The following is a 16,502-nucleotide window of genomic DNA, read 5'->3' on the forward strand; positions in this document are numbered from 1 at the left end:
CTGTTGGCCTAAAGCCTAGATAAAAAGAAAGCAAAGAGGTCTCTTTGACTTCTCTGGCCTAGGCCTACACTCGAATTTTTGCTTTAAGAGTCTTGCTACTTTGTTAATAGTAAGAAGGGAGGAAAGAAAAGTTTAATAAAAAGAGCACCAAGGGTAAAAGAATCTTTTTCTCTTACACTTAGAGATGATCTTACCTGAGTTACCAAGTCCTAGGCCATTCAACACCGGGGAGGGTATACGTGTTGGGGGGCATTTTAAGAAAAAATCAGGTGAAAGGATACACTGTTTGAGGCAGAGCAGTGAAATTGTGATTCTCACAGAACCCTGAAGATGCCAAAGTCAGAGCTATTTACTTACCTTCAAATCTCTCTGAAGTCTTCTGCTACTGGCTGACTGGCTTTACTTCTTCATTATAACGTCCCTCAGCTTCTCCTCTTGAGACACTCGTCAAGTTTTGTTGTTCTTCCACAGCCATCTTTTCTTAGATTGGAAGCTTCCTAAGGGCTGAGACATGTTTGTCTTATTCTCTAGCACTTAGTAGGCACTGAGTAGACTTCTTTTCCCCTATTGAATAACATTTACATTGTGCCCTTGACTATAACTTTTATTCAGAGCAGCATTGAGAAGGGTATTTCAGGTGAGTGTTTCTTCACCTCCTCCAAAGAGTAGTGTTTAGCCAACATTAACTCAAGAGATATTATCATGTGCATAAATGATGAGGTTGGGGAAATTAAATCTCGTACGTATGTTTTGTTCATTGCTGACCCCTCAGACTGGGATTTATGTGTCCTCAACCCCATGGCCATCCTCCTTTCATAGACCTCTAATAATTTCTTCGTAAAAATCTGCATTTCAACTGGACTGTAAACTCCAGGAGTTGCAAGAGACTACTCTGCTTTGCTCACTACTGAATTCCTAGCACCCATCACCTGGCCTAGCCTGTATTTAACAAGCATCTGTTAAATGAATGGATAAAACATTCAGGAATTTTTTTCCAGACACTGATCATTAACTGTAAAGCTACTTTACCCACTGGATCGCCTCCATGTTTTTAGTCACAGACCATTAGAAGACTAACGTGTATGCTATCTATTGGAGTGACTATAGCCATTGATGTTCAAGATGATTTTAGGCTTATGCTTCAGCAGTTCTTATATTTCATTAGAAAGACAAAGGAAAAAAGAAATATCACTATAGCTGAAATACATTGTAAAAGATATCTGAAACTCAGCTCTAAAACACACACCTCTAACTTGTGACATAAAGTAGCACGTAGATCTGTATCCAATCTGGCAGTATAATAGCTTTTACTGCATACAAGTTTGTATATATGTTAATGATGGTAGAACCTATTTTTGAATTTACATGTGGTCCACAAGTAACTCTTGGTTCAAAGTGGTGTTTCTATTTCAGATAATTTTCATGAAGTCCACTTACTTAGGCTACCTTATATAAAGCACTTTTTAGTGTTTAAGTATAGATACCAAAATGACTATTAATTTCTTGAGTTACTGAATTTCCAGGAAATTATACCTTATGTACAATCAAGAAGTAGAACTTAAAAAGTCCATTTCTGTTTCTGCCTCATACATATTATTCTATTTCTTTAAGGAGGAAAATGAAGAGAGTAGGAGACAGTGATAATATCTTATTAATACACCATGTGCTTTCAAAAAATATACTTACCGTATTTCATATTAAGTACCTCTTAATGAACATTGTCAAAATAATAAAGACCTAAGAAGTCAAAGCAATCTAGACAGACTCGTTCTGAGAAAAAGTTGTTAATGAAACACAATATTTAGTCCAGGAAAACTCAAGTTTATTCAATAAACATCTAAATGTAATTTATTTCCATAAGGAACAGCTGTATGGAGGAGGGATAAAAGGAGAGAGGAAAAAGGAAAATACAAACCAAAAAAATAATAAATTTCACACAGAAATGAAGGAACAGAGGGTGAACACCTGAGAGGAGTAAAGTACTGTTGTGACACCTTGCCAGTCACTTGGGCTGTAAAATTCAGCATGTGACACAATTTCCCATGCCTTTGGAAGTACTAATTACATGATTAAGTACTCTTAACCTTGACCCTGGAAGCTCCAGGAGCTTTCATTCATTACTCATTAATGGGGTTTAAGACTGTTCTACTCTGGAGATACAAAGACTGTGCCTTCCAGGAATATGCAGTTGATTAGAGGAGACAGAAAGGTAATGAGGGGATGCTAATCTGGTTTAATATGTACTATAATACTGGAAATGCTATTTTCTTGTGTGTGGCAAAAGCACACTAGGAAAATGCTCCAAAAACTCTTTGTCAGGTTTTTTAATAGGTCAGATCCTAATATGGCATTTCAGGACTTTTTTTTTTTTTTAACTGGTGTTGGTTGCACTTAAAATATGTATCCTATAGCAATGATACTTAAAATTATTTTATAGGCTCCTATATAATAAAATTAATACAGTTTTAGTCAGATTTTGTTTCAAGTCACTGTAAAATTTTTATCTTCTCCCAGAACTAACACAGGACCAGCCTTCTTCACACCTCACATCACAGAGTAAGTGGAGAAGAAAACTGAGAAACAATGAATTTAGCATTTATTATCTTGCTTTAGAATAGAATTATGGTGGGGCGCTTGGCTGGCTCAGTCGGTGGAGTATGCGACTCTTGGTGTCAGAGTCATGAGTTTAAGCCCTGAATAGAGCTTACGTACAAAGTAAAAATAGGGGAGCTTGTATGGCCCAGTTGGTTAAGTGTCTGACTCTTGGTTTTTGGCTTCAGTCATGATCTCGAGGCTCAGGTCATGATCTCACAGTCGTGAGATGGAGCCCCAAGTCAGGCTCAGCATAGAGTGTGGAACCTGCTTGGGAATCTTTCTCTCTGCCCTTCCCCTCCTCATAGCCATGTGCTCTCTCTCTAAAAATAAACTTAAAAAAAAATAGAATAGAGTTATGGTTAAAATATGTTTAAATGATAACTCCTTTGAAGCTGCCCCAGCTTTTTCTGAGTCTAGGGTGTTGGCTATGTATGTAGTTCTGTGGGGGTTGGGCAGTGTTGCTATAGGGAACTCTATGTAGCACTGAACACCATTTTGTTACTTTTGTTTATGTGATAGATCATGGTGATCACTTTGATCTAAAATTAGGTAAAGTTCTGGAAGCTTCAAAAGTGTCATTCTATTATCTAATCTGGGCTGAGCAAATAGTCTATGCAGAGGCTATTCCAAGTAGTTTCTTGTGGAGGATGTGGTTTGGTAGGTTGCAGGTGGGGAATACCTAGGGATAGCCAGAGACAAGCAGGAGCAGAGTCATGAAGGACCTTATATATTATGTGAGGAAACTTAGACTTTATTGTGAAGTTAAGTTATTTTCCATCCTGATGGTATTTCACAATCTAGTAGAGATTTAGACAGGGTCCTGCTGCCTAATTTATCTTAAGTATATGTTAGCATTAACTGCTCTAAAACAAAAATCTCAATTGGGTTGATGTTCTCTCCCCTCCTCTGATGGAGGTCATGTTACCTGTCAGAGGTGAGGTAAGTGGTGATTATGTCAGGATTCTGAGGAAAGTATTAATGATTCCCAGTGGATGTTATGGGGAAACAGTGATGAGGGAACAAAAATCAATTGCTGAACAGAGCCCATAAATTTGTAAGGAAGTCAATTTGTTCATTGCATTATTTTTCTCTAGGAGTCTTCAGCCTCATAGAAGCATAGAAGGCAAATTTTTGGAAGATTGGGAGTTTGGTGCAAGGGTGCAGCTGGAATTATTAGAAACAAAAGATATTGTCAAGAGCAGTTACTTTATAATTGTTGACTAATATTTAGGATTTAAATCATGGTTTAGAACAATCGCTCCGGCAGTGGTATGAAGGATGGTTATCCCTGCCAGAACAGAAAGCCCAGGCGCCGAAGCAGTAGGTACAGATGAATATGGATGAGGTCTGGACCTACATGAGGTAATGATAACAAAGGAAGAAGGGGTTGGTTTGAGTGTAATTTTTATATAGAATTAAATGAGATTTTTAAAGAAGTGGGTGAAATGGGAGATGATTCGCAGGTTCCTGACCGGGGTGACTGGAGAATGTTAATGTCCAGGTCGAGATAGAAGCTAATGAATTTAGCTTGGACATGCTGAATTGAGGGGCATCCCTGGAAACATATCTAGTAATTGGGTATTTGGTATGATGCTTAGGAGAGAGAGCTAGGCTAGTGGTGTAATTTGGGAATCATTGTGTATTGGTGATTAGTATATTGGTGATTTAGACGCTTACCCAAGGAGTGTGTGTGTAATGAGGGAAGAGAAGATCAAAGACGAATTCCAGGGGAATACCAACATTTACAGAGTGGAGAGAATGAAGACACTTCTTAAGGAAATAAAAAGAAACAGAAATGATTGTCATGGAAACCTTGAGGGGGCGAAGACTTTCAAAAAATAGAGTGGTCAAGGATATTAATCTGTGAGGGGTCAAGTAAGATAAAGACTGGCTAACATCCATTTAATTTGGAAATTAGTAAGAACAATTTCAGTTAGTGGTGGTAGCAGAAATCAGATTCCTGTGGGTTGAGGAATGAACAGAAAATGAAGAATTGAATTCAGAGTACTCTTTCAAGAGGCTTATTTATGAAGGTAAGAGCAGACATTAAACTACAGCTAGAAGAGAATCCAAGGTTGAAAGAAGTTTTTCTTTAAGATGGGAAAGATATGGGTTCATTTGCTTGTGGAGGGGAAGTCAGTGGGAAAAAAATCTTAGAGAAAAGCAAGGGGGAAAAATATATGCCACAGAAGTTAGTACGAGCAGAGATACAGCATGGAGCTTTGAAGGGGGGATTGGCTTTAGACACAAGACTTTAGACTGGTGGGTGGTAGAGAACTGGGGATTTTAGAAATGCATTGATATCTAGTTTAGTTTAATTGCACTCAGATGTGTGATTTCCTCCTTGGAGAGAATGCATGCCAGGCTGTCTCCACTCCTTCACTCACACCACCTCAGGAGAGGTGGAACTAATAACATACTTAGTAAATTTGATTAGAACAACTGAGCATTAGAATACTTGGCTGAGGGGCGCCTGGATGGCTCAGTCGGTTAAGTGTCCAACTTCGGCTCAGGTCATGATCTTGCGGTCCATGAGATCAAGCCCCGTGTCGGGCTCTGTGCTGACAGCTCAGAGCCTCGAGCCTGTTTCAGATTCTGTGTCTCCCTCTCTCTCTCTGACCCTCCCCCATTCATCCTCTGTCTCTCTCTGTCTCAAAAATAAATAAACATTAAAAAAAACTAAGAATTACTTGGCTGAATTCCAGCCACCCTTCCTTTTGGGAGCAATCTGCCTACAGAGAGAATATGTTCTCCTGCTCCTTCAAGGGCACACTCTTCCCCACCACAAGGAAGAGTTGCCTTGGTTCAGTGCTGCCTTAAACTTGATGATGTGTGTCTCCTCCTGCAATTCAGCATTGTAAAGCTCCTGTGGTTAACATACACAAAGCCATATCCTCCACCCTGGACTTTGTAAGTAATAAAGATAATATTTTGGTCTCTGTTATTCCTTTCTTGCATTTATCTAGTAGATCAGTGCTGGATGAGAGAGAAGAGTATAATCTTTGTGTCAATTAATCGTTTACTCATCAAAGGTAGCACTGCCTACATGAGTATAGAAGACAGCTAGTTGCCCCCCACAGTCTGTTCCTCCATTGTTATTTGGATTTGGTTGCCCAGGTAGAGTCTATGTTTCCCAGCCCCCTTGCATCTAGGTGTGGCCAGAGGACTTTAGTGCTTCTGTGGAAAGTGATCAACAGTAATGATTAATTACTTGATTAAAAGGAAATTACTTTCCCTCTTTTTTTGTCTGGGACCTTAGATATGGCTAAGGTCTTACACCTTAGATATGGCTATGAGCCAATTTGACTTCGTAGGGGAGGCATGAGCCCTAAGGATCAGCAGAACATTTAATATGGAGGGAATCTGCATTGTTGAATACGCTTATAGAGAAGAATTGACCCACTAGGCTACATTGGACTATTACAGGACAGAGAAATAAACATTTACCTCATTTAAGTCATTGTATATTTGGGGCTTTTTCTGATAGCAGCTTAGCCTTTACCTTAAAAGCCAGGATTGAGTTGTTAGAGCCTTAACCAACTGAGCCATCCAGGCACCCCTCCATCTACCTCTCTGGATCTTAAAATAGTATTTAAGCGTCCCACTTCAGCTGAGGTCATGATCTCGTGGTTCACAAGTTTGAGCCCCACGTCAGGCTCTGTGCTGACAGCTCAGAGCCTGGAGTCTGCTTCGGATTCCGTGTCTCCCCTTCTCTCTGCCCCTCCCCCACTTAACGCTCTATTTCTCTCTCTTTCAAAAAGAAAAAAATTTTTAAAGATCCAGAGTGGTAGTTGGAATTTAACCTATTAAAGTCTTTAGCTATGAACTAGACCACTGGCATATAGCTACTATATGCCAGTTTCTTACATAAATGAATAGCATAATTTCTTTTGTTTTATTTATTTACTTTTAGAGAGAGAGGGAGAGAGAAAGAATCCCAGGTGGACTCCACACTGTCAACACAGAGCCCAATGCAGGGCTCGAATTCACACACCATGCGATCATGACCTGAGCCGAAGTCAGACACTTAACTGACTGAGCCACACAGGTGCCCCAGAAGAGCATAATTTCTAGTATTAAAAAAATGTGACAACCATGGATATAATGTTAATATGTTCCAAGAATGGTAGGTGAGACAGAAAGCTCTGTTTGTGCTTGTATGTCCCAGAAAGCAGGCTAAATAAACTTACACTCGTTCAAATTCTGTTTATTTGTACCAATTCGTTTTCAACGACATTAGGAAAGTTTAACTGAGAAAATTATTCTGGGCATTCCAGGCAGAGGGCATAAATAGCAAGCATAAAGTTCCGAAGCCACCCATGGACTCAGCATGCTCAGGGTTAGGAAGAACAGTGTGCCTGGTACACTAGTGAGGAAGAATCATGGGAAGTGAGCTTAGGCAGATTGGCTGGTCCTTGTAAGTCAGGAGAAGAAACATGGGTTTTATTTGAGGCATGATGGAAACCATGAGAAAAGTTTAGGCAGTCCAATGGCATGAACAGATCTGCCTTTTAAAAATACCACTCCAGAAAATGGGTGCAAGGGAGGAAGCAGGAAAACTGACTAGAAGATACTGCAGTAATCCCGGCAAGTATCTGTCAGAGAGTGGTTCAGATCTTTTGGACAGTTTGGGGACTTTGAGCACAGCAAGCCCCTTCTTCAGCAGCAAAAGAATAAATGTATTTAGTTGAACTGAAGAACTCAATACATATCAAAGATGTTTGTCTGGCACTCGTTAGCCAGAACATTCCTTCACTCCCAAGCTCCGATAGGCTGCTCCCAGCGTGCCTTTGTTGTCAAGGAGGGAATGTCTTGGCTCAGCTCGGAAACCCTGAACAGGGGCCCTTGACCACAGCTGCTTGCTTCTGGGAACATGGTCAGTAAAATGAATGTCTAGATTTTCAGTTAATCAAATGAAACACCAGCTAGCCTTTTGGTTCGGTACTTCCCAAGTAAGTTCCTGCCAAATCCAGTCAATGTTGTGAGCTGTTAAATAGGCTTCGACAGCTGCCTGGCCTGGGAGACACTTGTGATGGTAAAGCTATTGACGGCTCACAGATGGGAGAGCTTTCAATATTAGCTGATCAAATGTGCCAGAAGAAAGAAAACAGCAAAATTGTCAAGAAATGGGTGCCTTCTGATTGGCACGGAAATGAGGCACCAGGGAATTGGAGCAGATGAATCTCACCCAAAGGCACATCCTAAAATGGATTGCAGATTGTTTCATTTTCCTTGCAGAACTAGTTCTCTTGATCTAATCTTAACCTATGATGCAGGCTTGACTGACTCCTTTAGATGCAGGAGCTCTTCCTACTGTGGGTGTTCCAGGAGCACCAGCCGTAGACAGGGAGCAACCTAGAGACCTTTCCACCATGATTCTGAAACAGATCCTGCCCACCACCAATAAACTGACTTAGAGAATCTCGATCTGAGGAAAAACGGCCTTATATCTGTGTTCAGGCATACATTCCCTCAAATGACAAATTTCTACTTTAACTAGAAATGTCAATTTGTTGGTCCAGTGTGTGTTGAGAACAAGGTTGGCAGAGGAATGTCAGGGACATTGAAAAGAAGAGTAGATGAGATGAAATGCTGCTGTGAAGAATTGGAGAGGAAACTCACTGAGGTGTGTAGAAGGATTGTTTACTGGGTAAGGTGGGAGAACACACACACACAGAAGCCCAGTCTGCCCTATTGTTGGTTTCTCCAACAGCACTCTGCAGCTTTGCAGTAAAGGGAGTGAAGGCAGATACAGAGCATGAGTACAAGTTTGGCAGGATAGCAGGGGAGAAAGACCCAAGTTCACGGTATTGACGGGCGACCATGTGCTTGGAGCAGTGAAGAAAGCAGCATAGGCTGGGATAGGAATGGATGTGAGATCAGGAAACAGCACATAGAATGTGATTTCTTTCACAGAATTCCTGGAAGCAGAGAGTGAGCGGAGTGAGAATAAGAGGGAGGGAACCCAAAAGAGAAACAGTAGCCTTTTGACAAAGATGCATTCTCATTCAATCGGACACCATTATCTAAACTCTAACCTCTGAAAGGGTGATTCTCCTCCTTTTAGTCATTGAACAATCAGAAAGTTGAAATCCTGCCCCCACCAGAGGGGTGATGCTATGTGTCTTATAGTCAGTTTGGGCGAGATAACAAATCAATGCAATAGATTGAGTGGCTTATAAACAACAGAAACTTATTTCTCACAATTCTGAAAGGCTGGGTAGTCTGAGATCATGGTGCTGGCAGATTTGTTGTCAGTGAGAGCCCATTTGCTGTGCCCTCACATGGCAGAAGAAGGGCTAGGACACTCTCTGGGGTCCCTTTCATAAGGGTACTAATCTCATTCATAGGTTCTTCCAAAGATCCCAAAGATCCTACCTCCTAATACCATTATATTGGGGCTTACAGTCTTAACATATGAGTTTTGGGAGGACACAAACATTCAGCCCATGCCACCATGCCAACATTTATTGAAAGCTTACTCTTTGGCTGTGGCCATGCTAAGAGGCTTTCACAAGCGTTCACAACTCAGTGGTGTGGGGTTTTTTTAAGGGGGACTTTACATACCTTGCACAGTCACACATTACTGAGTGACAGAGCTGGGATTCACACTTGGGCAGAACACTGGCCAACCCCTTGTCCCCATGCTTAGCCATTATGCAGTACCATAATGGTACTGGATGAAACAACTGGATATTGTTAACAAAAATTGTGATTTGAAAATTACTGTTGAACATGGGATGATTCATAGATAATTTATAAGCTTGGGAATATGGAAATCACATTAGTTGATTTATTCTTTTTCTTAACAACCTTTTGTTAAGCACCTACAATACAAAGCCCAGACCCTAACACAGTATAAAGTATGAATTAATGTTACCATCATCATGTGAAATACTGTATATTCAGCAGTTAGGAAAGAAATGTATTAGAATGTTACATATAAATATTTCAGAGTATTCTGTGTAACTCTGGACCTTACAACTGAGTTGGGATATAAAAGTTTGAGTAATTATTCAGAAAGAGCCAAGGATATATACAACTTATTGACATACAGATATTGAAATAAAATTCAAAATTTGTGTCCTAAGTTTAATAAAAGAAGAAACCAAGTAGTAGTCTCCATGCAATCTAAAGGATCTTTTTTTTTTTCTTTTTTTGATGATTAGTGAGCAACCTGCTACAGTGGACCACAACAAATTCCTGAAGGAGGAAATGAGCAGTTATCTATATCCATGAAAGTCACGTTGAGAGAACATATTCATGGGGACAGATTTAGGATAAATGCAAAGTATTTCTTGCCTTTGGAAATTGTCAGAGATTAGAATGCCAGGGGATCGTGTGGGATCATCCCCTTGAGTAATAAAGAGGAGACAGAAGACAGGCAGTTACCTCCTGAGTATCTTTCATTCTTAAGGTGTGGGTCATCTGCGTCAGACGGATTCTAAATACCATCATCACCTGGACAATTTGGGTGATGAGCAGGTTTTGCCATTACCCAAATAACCACTGTCTGATGGGAGTGGGATCTCCATGGTTGTCCCTAAGTAGAAGAGGTAAAATACAGAGAGAGGAAAGTAGCTTTAAATAGAAAGCAAGAATGAGAAAGTTCTTGCCATCCTCAAGATGGACACTCATTTAAAGAAGTCTCCTGTACTTGTATTTCAGTATCTACCTTTTAAATACAGATTTCCTTGGGTTTATCATGGAGTTACATTCCTAGAAACCCATAAATTGAAAATATCATAAGTCAAAAACACATTTAATACATCTAACCTACTGGACATCATAGCTTAACCTAGCCTACCTTAAATGTGCTCAGAACACTTACATTAGCCTACCGTTGGGCAAATAGTCTAACACAAAGTCTATTTTACTATAAAGTGTTACATATCTCATGTAATTTATTGCATACTGAACTGAAACTGAAAAAAGTTCAGTATGGGTACAGAATCATTGTAGGTGTTATTGGTTGTTTACCCTCGTGACCACCTGGCTGACTGAAAACTGCAGCCTGACTTGCTGATTCAAAATTCGAAGCGCAGTTTCTACTTAACGCATATTGCTTTTCCACCATGATAATGTCAAAAAATCATTAAGCCGAAAGGTTGTGAGTTGGGGACTGTCTGTAATAATATGTTTAAGTAAGAATGACATGGTAGTGAAAACATCAGGTAAAGTATACTTTAGTCTGAAGCTTAAAGAACAGCTCACATTTTTTTATATAAGTTTTATATGTCGTGTGATAGGAACACAGTTGAGAGTTGGGTAATTATCATTATTTAGGAGCTCTTCTGCTTGACACATCTCATTAACTCTGCTAGTAGAGTATCACTTCAAATGAGAACATGTTTATGTTGAATATTTTTAAATGGACAGTGTAGGGTGGGGGTTGCATTTGGTGAAGTGGAAAAATTAAAAGTTAAGGGTCATACTTTGAGGATGAAAATAATTTTTGTTTCTGATGTTGTTAAAAAGGAAGAAAAGGGTTTTGATCAAATTGAAATAAAATTTTAGAACTCTGAATGTTTGGAGGCAGTAATCTCAACAAATAATGTTTGTACTTTCAGTGGACTATCTTATTATAAGATTGCATAAGTCACATATATAGCAAAATGAATAAACCAGAAGTCATTTTATTCTAAATAGTTGTAACAATACTTTTCTGATAGGGGTGCCTGGGTGGCTGGATTGGCTAAGTGTCCTACTCTTGATTTCATCTCAGGTCATGATCTCATGGTTCATAAGTTTGAGCCCCTCATTGGGCTCTGTGCTGACAGCATGGAGCCTGCTTAGGACTCTTTCTCTCTCTCTCTCTCTCGCTCTCGCTCTCGCTCTTGCTCTCGCTCTTGCTCTCTCTACCCCTACCCGACTTGTGTGAGCATGCATGCACTCTCTCTTTCTCAAAACAAATAAATAAACTTACACAAAAAAAAATAAGGAATACTTTCCTGGTAGATACCTAGCCATTGTTATCTAAGAAATGAACACTTATGAATTCTTCCAAAATGTACTCAACAGTTTTGAATCTATGCCATACCTCTAGTCACACTCCATGCCTTCCTTTTATGTAATATTTCTTGATGTTTCCCCTAGTTGTTATTTCCAGACCTTTCTGTTATTGTTCTTTGCTGCACTCTTAGTAAAGAACATTCTGGAATATTACAACCATTTAGGAAAAATAGACTCCTAATGGAGAACATAAAAACAAACCAAACAAAAAGAAATCCCACATAATTCCAGATGACAAACCAGGGAAGTTTTCTGATAATAAAAGATGGAGACTTGACTTTACCTCACAGACCTTCATTTTATGCTTGGAACCCACTCCTCACCCTGACACCTTTAGTTACATGAATATGTGGTGAAAAACACCTTTCTAAATCAGAAAAATTCAAGATTTGAGGACTTCACAGGATAAATTACTCTGGAAAAGTTAAAACTTGTTTCTTTAATGGAAGATGAAATTGAAATTTTGCAAATTATATTTTCTTGAAGAAAATAGTTGCTTTCCCCTCCACCAAATCTACCTTCTTATACACCTAGAGTCTTACGAAAAAATACAAATTATGGGGGCACCTGACTGGCTCAGTAGTTCGAGTGTCGGGCTTCAGCTCAGTCATGATCTCATGGTTTTTGAGTTTGAGCCCTGCATCAGGTTCTCTGCTGTCAGTACAGAGCCGACTTTGGATCTTCTGGCCTCCTCTCTCTCTGCCCCTTCCCTGCTCGCTTGTACTATCCCTCTCGCTCTCTCTCTCTTTCTCTCAAAAATAAATAAAACATTTAAAAAAATACAAATTATGAAATCATTTAAGCCCTACTGGATCAGAATTGGAGTGGGGGGAGAAGGAGTGTTGTCGCCAATCAGTATTTTTTAATTCAAGTATAATTGACATACAGGGTTATATTAGTTTCACTTGTATATCATTCAACAGTTCCGTACGTGACTCACTGTTCATCATGATAAGTGTACTATGAATCCCCCTGGGAACCGCTAGCATGTCCTCTATATTTAAAAGTCCTATTCTGTTGGTCTCTTTTTTTCTTTTCTTTACTTTTTTTTTCATTCTACGTATGAGTAAAATCACATGGTATTTGTCTTTCTTTGACTAACTTATTTCATCACCATTATACCCTCTAGATCCATCCATGTTGTTGTAAATAGCAAGGTTTCATTCTTTTCTTGCGGCTGAAAAATATTCCATCATATATATACACACACACACACACACACACACACACACACACCACCACCACCACCACCACCACCTTCTTTACCCATTCATCTATGCACGGACACGGGCTACTTCCGTATCTTGGCTATTGTAAACATAGGGATATATATATATATATTTGAATTAGCATTTTCATTTTCTTTGGGTAAATGCCCCACAGTGGTGTTACTAGAGCCTATGGTAATTCTATTTTTAATTTTTTGAGGAACCTCCATACTGTGTTCCACAGTAGCTACACTAGTTTGCATTCTCACCAACAGTGCACGAGGCTTCCTTTTTTTCCCACACCCTTGCCAACACACTTATTTCTTGTGTTGTTGATTTTAGCCATTCTGATGGGTGCGAGGTGATATCTCATTGTTTTAATTTGCATTTCCATAATGATGACTGGTGTTGGCCAGAGTGTCTTTTGGCCATCTGTATGTCTTCACTGGAAAAATATCTGTTGATGTCCTCTGCCCATTTTGAATTGGACGGTGATGAGGAGGATGAAGATGATGATGATGATTTTGGTGTTGAGTTGATTAAGTTGTATATTCTGGATATTCATTCCTTATCCAATGTATCATTTGAAAATATCTTCTCGGGGCGCCTGGGTGGCGCAGTCGGTTAAGCGTCCGACTTCAGCCAGGTCACGATCTCACGGTCCGTGAGTTTGAGCCCCGCGTCAGGCTCTGGGCTGATGGCTCAGAGCCTGGAGCCTGTTTCCGATTCTGTGTCTCCCTCTCTCTCTGTCCCTCCCCCGTTCATGCTCTGTCTCTCTCTGTCCCAAAAATCAATAAACGTTGAAAAAAAAAAAAAAAAAAAAAAAAAAGAAAATATCTTCTCCCATTCAGTAGGTTGCCTTTTTATTTTGCTGATGGTTTCCTTCACTGTGCAAAAGCTTTTTATTTGGGTGTCATCTTGATGGTTCAATTTTGCTTTTATTTCCCATGCCAGAGGAGACATATTTAGAAAAATGTTTCTCTGGCCCATGTCAAAGAAACTATTATGTTTTCTTCTAGTAATTTGATGGTTTCAGATCTCATATTTAGGTCTTTAATCCACTTTGAGTTTATTTTTTAATTTTTTTAATTTTTTATTTTTTTTATTTTTGAGACAAAGAGAGACAGAGCACGAGCAGGGGAGGGGCAGAGAGAGAGGGAGACACAGAATCCAAAGCAGGCTCCAGGCTCTGAGCTGTCAGCACAGAGCCTGACGCGGGGCTCGAACTCAGACTGTGAGATCATGACCTGAGCTGAAGTCAGACGCTTAATCGACTGAGCCACCCAGGTGCCCCATTTTGAGTTTGTTTTTGTGTATGGTGTAAGACAGTGGTCCAGTTTCATTCTTCTGCATGCAGTTGTCCAGTCTTCCTAACATCGTTTGTTGAGGAGAAGGTCTTTTTCTCATTATATATTTTTGCCTGCTTTGTTAAAGAATAATTGACCATATAATCATGGGTTTATTTCTGGGCTCTCTGTCTGTTCCACTGATCTATGTGTCTGACGTAGTGCTGGTACCATACTGTTTTGATTAGTATAGCTTTGTAGTGTATCTTAAATTCTGGAATTGTGATACCTCCAGTTTTGTTCCTCTTTTTCAAGATTTCTGTGGCTATTTGGTTTTTGTGTGTGTGTGTGTGCATGTGTGGTTCCATACAAATTTTAGGATTATTTGTTCTAGTTTTGTGAAAAATACTGTTGGTATTTTGATAGGGGTAACATTAAATCTGTAGATTGCTTTGGGTAGTATGCGATTTTAACAATATTGGTTCTCTCAACCCATGAGCATGGAATATCTTTCTGTTTGCTTGTGTCATTTTCAATTTCTTTCATCAGTGTTTTATAGTTTTCACACTACAGGTCTTTCCTTGGTTAAGTTTATTCCTGGGCATTTTATTTGTTTTGGTATAATTGTAAATTGGATTGTTTTCTTATTTTTTTTCCTGGCACTTCATTATTAGTGTAGAAATTCAACAGATTTCTGTATATTGATTTTGTATTCTGCAACTTTACTGAATTCCTATCAATTCTAGCAGGGGTTTTTTTTGGTGGAATTTTAGAATTTTCTAAATACAGTGTCATGTCATCTGCAAATAGTGAAAGTTTTACTTCTTTCTTACCAATTTGTATACCTCTTATTTCTTTTCTTGTCTAATTTCTGAGGTCAGGACTTCCAGTACTATGATAAATGAAAGTAGTGAGAGTGGACGTCCCTATCTTCCTCCTGATCTTAGGAGAAAAGCTTTGATTTTCACTCTTGAGTGTGATGTTAGTTGTGGGCTTTTCATATATGGCCTTTATTATGCTGAGGTGTACTCCCTTCTAAACCTACTTTTTTGAGGGTAATTATCATGAATGGATGTAGCACTTTGTCACATTCTTTTTCTGCATCTATTGAAATGATTATATGGTTTTTATGCTCTTGTTAATGTGATGTGTTACACTGACTAATTTGCAAATATCAAACCACTTCTGCATCCTTGGAGTAAATCTCACTTGATACGATAAATGATTTTTTTAATGCATTGTTGGATTTGGTTTGCTAATATTTTGCTGAGGATTTTTACATCTATATTCATTAGAGATATTGTCCTGTAGTTTTCTTTTTCTGTAATGTTTTTGTCTGGTTTAATATTAGGGTAATGCTGGCCTCATAGAGTGAATTTGGAAACTCTCCCCTTTTATTTTTTGGAATAGTTTGAAAAGAATAGATATTAACTCGTCTTTAAATGCTTATAGAATTGACCTGTGAAGCCATCTGGTCAGGACTTTTGTTTGTTTCGAGTTTTTTGATTACTGACTCAATTTCATTGCTAGTAATTGATCTGTTCAAATTTTCTAGTTCCTCCTGATTCAGTTTTGGAAGGTTATATATTTCTGGGAATTTATCCATTTTCTCTAGGTTGTCCAGTTTGTCATTGGCATATAATTTTTCATAACATTTTCTTGTAATGGTTTGTATTTCTGTGATGCTGATTGTTAATTCTCCTCTTTCATTTCTGACTTTGTTTATTTAAGTCCTCTCTCTCACTCTCCTCTCTCTCCTTTTTTTTTTTTTTTTTATGAATCTGGCTAAAGGTTTATTATTTTTGTTGATCTTTTCAAAGAACCACCTCCTGATTTCATTGATCTGTTCTATTGGTTTTTTATACTCTATTTCATTTATTTCTACTTTAATCTTTATTATGTTCTTCCTTCTACTGGCTTTTGGCTGTATTTGTTCATTTTCTTCTAGCTTCTTTAGATGTAACCATACGTTATTTGAGATTTTTTTTTTGTCCCTTGAAGGAGGCTTGTATTGCTGTAATCTTCACTCTTAGAACAGCCTTTGCTGCATCCCAAAGATTTTAGACCATTGTACTTCATTTTCATTTGTCTCCATGTATTTTTTTAATTTCCTCTTTAATTTTTTGGTTTATGCATTCATTGTTTAGTAGTATGTTATTTAACCTCCATGTATTTGTGTTCTTTTCAGATTTTTTTCTTGTGACTGATTTCTAGTTTCAAACTTTTATGATTAGAAAAGATATGTTATATGACTGCAGTCTTTTTTTTTTTTTATAAATTTTTTTTCAATCTTTATTTTTGAGAGAGAGACAGAAACAGTGTGAGTGGGGGAGGAGCAGAGAGGGAGACACAGAATCCGAAGCAGGTTCCAGGCTCTGAACTGTCAGCACAGAGCCAGACG

General features: G+C 38.7%; 1 long non-coding RNA gene across 2 annotated transcripts in view; it reads left to right on the forward strand.

Moving 5' to 3' along the window:
• LOC102951388 overlaps positions 1-9,969 on the forward strand; it is a 34,125-nt gene extending 24,156 nt beyond the window's left edge. For both annotated transcript variants that reach the window (XR_006212920.1, XR_006212919.1), the window contains exons 5-6: positions 2,515-2,556; positions 9,765-9,969. This is a non-coding gene — a long non-coding RNA (uncharacterized LOC102951388). The remainder of the gene's footprint in view (positions 1-2,514; positions 2,557-9,764) is intronic.
• Positions 9,970-16,502: the final 6,533 nt, after the last annotated feature.

This window comes from Panthera tigris, chromosome F2, assembly GCF_018350195.1.
Source record: "Panthera tigris isolate Pti1 chromosome F2, P.tigris_Pti1_mat1.1, whole genome shotgun sequence".
In the NCBI taxonomy this organism is placed as follows: domain Eukaryota; kingdom Metazoa; phylum Chordata; class Mammalia; order Carnivora; family Felidae; genus Panthera; species Panthera tigris.